This window comes from Orcinus orca, chromosome 6, assembly GCF_937001465.1.
Source record: "Orcinus orca chromosome 6, mOrcOrc1.1, whole genome shotgun sequence".
NCBI lineage: Eukaryota > Metazoa > Chordata > Mammalia > Artiodactyla > Delphinidae > Orcinus > Orcinus orca.
Window position 1 is genome coordinate 56312197 of NC_064564.1, and position 4052 is coordinate 56316248.

Genomic DNA, 4052 nt, shown 5'->3' on the forward strand with positions numbered 1-4052 from the left:
TTCCACCAACACCAAGTTCTATTGGACAGCGCTGGCTTGTCATCCAAATACCACAATGCCATGCAAAAGCCGTAATGCTTTTCCTTCCAGCCTGACCTTCTGTTAGTCCTTCATGCTCCCTCTAGGCTGAAGTCACACTAATAGTACCACTTATATATCTAAACCCAACAGCTGTTCATATGTCACTGCATTTGCACATGCTGTTCCGTCAGTGGAACAGGGCCTGGTGAGTTCCTTTCCACTGAATAGGGCCCTTTCCATTGAACAGGGCCTGATGAATTCCTCCTACTCAGTCCTTTGTGATCTAACACACTTGACAACTCTCCTTGTCTTTCCTGATTCTCCCAGGCATAGACAGTTGCTTTGTTCTGTTTCTTCCAAAAACTCTGTTTACATTAGTGCGCTTTCCACATCCTCTCTTCTCTGGTACACTGAATTCACGAGGGCAGGAACCACATCGTACCCATCTTCATATTGCTAGCAGCGAACCCACCTCCTGCCGCATAAGTTCTTGATCGAGGTTTATTGATAAGTACTGTCTTATGATAGCTTTTTTTTAAAAAAATAAATTTATTTTTGGCTGCATTGGGTCTTCGTTGCTGCACAAGGGCTTTCTCTAGTTGCTGCGAGTGGGGGTTACTCTTCATTGCGGTGCGCGGGCCTCTCATTGCAGTGGCTTCTCTTGGTGTGGAGCACGGGGTCTAGGTGCACTGGCTTCAGTAGTTGTGGCTCGTGGGCTCTAGAGCGCAGGCTCAGTAGTTGTGGCACACGGGCTTAGTTGCTCCGCGGCATGTGGGATCTTCCCAGACCGGGGCTTGAACCCGTGCCCCCTGCACTGGCAGGAGGATTCTTAACCACTGCCACCAAGAAAGTCCTTATAATAGCTTTTCAAGTGTATGTATATCTTGTGCAAGACTAAGCTCCATCTCATGTGACAACCAAGATGCTCTCTTGGGAAGGGATGCAAGACTATGACTGAGTGGGGAAGAGAATTGTGACTGTGGGCACAAGGGGGCAGCTGTGTATTTACTGATCCTGGTCTAGATTGGATTTTTTTCAGTTTCCCTCTGTGGTTACTGAACAATGCTAATACATGTGGCTTTAGTCCAAATGATATCACATGCAGAGAGACAGATTTCTCACCCTAAATAGTAATTTGACTGGCTAAAATGAATTTCTCATTCATGTGCATAGGTAAATCAGTTACTTGACACCCTGGCTACCAGTTAGAGTCATCCAAAGAACTTAAGCATTTTTAAAGTCTGGGCCTCACTTCAGACCAAATAAATCAGAATCTCTGGAGCAGAACCAGGCATCAACATTTTTAAAGGGCTTCCCAGGCGATTTTCATGGCCAGAGTGGCAAAGCACTGAGTTACATCGTTTGCATCTTGTCATAATCAGATGTGGGTTTTTCTTAGTCAATTGCGTCCGGAACATGATGGTGGAACATGTCAAGTTGCTGTTATTACCAGTGAAGTGTAGCTGTTTCACCAGCTGTGTTTACTGCATGACTAGTGAAAGTCAGAGAAAATGACAAAGGTCAGCATGGGTTTATTTGGTATCTTTGGTGAAAGAGGAGTTAAGATCAAATTTTAGGAGACTTCCAATCTACCAAATTGACTGTTGATAATACTTACATGTCTCTGCTACATGTTCACCACTTCCACTGACTCTGGGTGGAAGCACAAGCAGTAGAGATGAGGTCTCTGTGCTCAAGGGAGAAAGGGAAGGGGAGGGGAGGAATGGTGACAAAGAGTTATGTGTGTGTTCTAGGCACTTTTTATAGCTCATCGCATGTAAGCCTCATGACAACCTGGCATATTAGATGTGACTATCATCACTTTACACATAAGAAAACTGATTCTCTTAGTTTCTTCCACAAAATGGAAATATTAATGGTTTTTACCTCTTTTTTTTTTGACAGTTCAGATAACATTTATTTTTTTTTCATATTGTAAGTCCATAAGCTTTATTTTATTTTTAAAACATCTTTATTGGAGTATAATTGCTTTACAATGGTGTGTTAGTTTCTGCTGTATAACAAAGTGAATCAGCTATACATATACGTATATCCCCATATCCCCTCCCTCTTGCGTCTCCCTCCCATTTACCTCGTTTCTTTTTTTTTTTTTTTTTTAGATGTTGGGGGTAGGAGTTTATTGATTTATTTATTATTTTTGGCTGTGTTGGGTCTTCGTTTCTGTGTGAGGGCTTTCTCCAGTTGTGGCGAGCGGGGGCCACTCTTCATCGTGGTGCGCGGGCCTCTCACTATCACGGCCTCTCTTGTCACAGAGCACAGGCTCCAGATGCGCAGGCTCAGTAGTTGTGGCTCACGGGCCTAGTTGCTCTGCGGCATGTGGGATCTTCCCAGACCAGGGCTCGAACCCGTGTCCCCTGCATTGGCAGGCAGATTCTCAGCCACTGCGCCACCAGGGAAGCCTTACCTCCTTTCTTGAAGAGTGAATGAATTAATGCATATTAAGCTCTCAGCATCACTGGAACATATAAGCTCTCAATGAATGTTGGAAATTATTGTCATTGCCCAAGATCTCAAAACTGGTAAGAGAGAGGATTAAAAGCCAGGCCCATCTGATTCCAGAACCATGAACTTTCCTCTCTACCTTGCAGCACTGGTGGGGATTTAAAATTAACGCCATGATACTGCAATATAAAGTTGCAATAGGTGCAAAACACAATGAAATGTCAAAGGCAGGTATAGGAAAGAGCGTGAGATCTGCACATCTGTACTCAGCGAAGGAAGCCAGTGAGTGTGAAGCACAAGACTGAGAAATAAAAACTCTGGAGGTTTGGGTGGTGGCCGCTGCTGGGCTTCAGCTTCCAGTTGTAGAGGGCAAGGTGGCAGAGACCCTGGCACCCTGTGCCCCACCGCTGATGCCCAGATGGAGGTTGTCAAGTGGGTGGTGGTGGGAGACGGAGTTGTAAGTAAAACTTGCCTACTGATGTGGGATGCCAGCAATGCATTTCCTGGAGAAGAGATCCCCACCGTCTTTGACAACTATTCTTCCCATGTCATGGCAGATGGAAAACTGGTGAGTCTGGGCTTATGGATGCAGCTGGACAAGAAGATGATGGCAGATCACATCCCTATCCTCTCCACAAGCTGACGTACTCTTAATTTGCTTTTCTCTTGTGAGTCCTGCATCTTGTGAAAATGTCCATGCGAAGTGGCATCCTTAAGTGTGACACCGTTGTCTCAACACGCCCCTCGTCCTAATGGGAGCTAAACTTGACCTTAGGGATGATAAAGACATGACTGAAACTGAAGGAAAGGCTGACTGCCATCAGGTCTCCTCAATGTGTAGCCATGGTTGAAGAAATCTGTGCTGTGCAACACCAAGAATGCTGGGCTCTGACACAGCAAGGTTGCTACATGGTGTTTGATGAAGCTCTTCCAGTGGTTCTCTCCCATCTCCCGTCAAGAGGAAGGGAGAACGCCTGCTGTTGAAAATGTCTGAGCACCTCCTTGCCCCATGCCCCTGAGAACTTTTGTACACTTTGCTGAAAAACGTTGGCACCTTTGCACTGAATGCCAACTTTTTGTTACAGATTAGGTTCCCCATAAAACCATTCTGAAACAAGCAGGAACTTTAAAGTTTTGTTTAAGGTCTAAGAGTTAAAACTTGCATGCTCTATTAAAATTTACCCCTAAAATGGAAAAAAAATCTGGATTCAAGCCCTACCTTCACCATGTACTAGCTAACTGACATTAGGCTAATTACATGTGTAGTGGCCTCAATTTCTTCACTTGCATAAAATAGGAATAATAATAGTACTTATTTTGTGATATCTTTTTTTACAAAAAATAAATGTGATCATCTATGTAAAAGACTTATGCTAATTAAATAGTTTGGTTTTAGTTAGGTAGAGGAAAGATTTTGAAGCTAGGACAGAAGAAACATGGGTCTGCCATGACCCAGCTCATTTTCTTTGGGCAAATTCCCTGACATCCTTACTTTCAGTTCACCCCTTGTTAACTAAGGTTGGTAAGCAGGTAGCAGTGTGGTAGGCATTCAGTAAATGTTAGCGCCA

General features: G+C 44.1%; 1 pseudogene; it reads left to right on the forward strand.

Annotated features, from left to right (window-relative positions):
* The first annotated feature begins 2902 nt into the window (after positions 1-2902).
* Positions 2903-3468, forward strand: LOC101285458 (ras-related C3 botulinum toxin substrate 1-like; annotated as a pseudogene).
* The last annotated feature ends 584 nt before the right edge of the window (positions 3469-4052 follow it).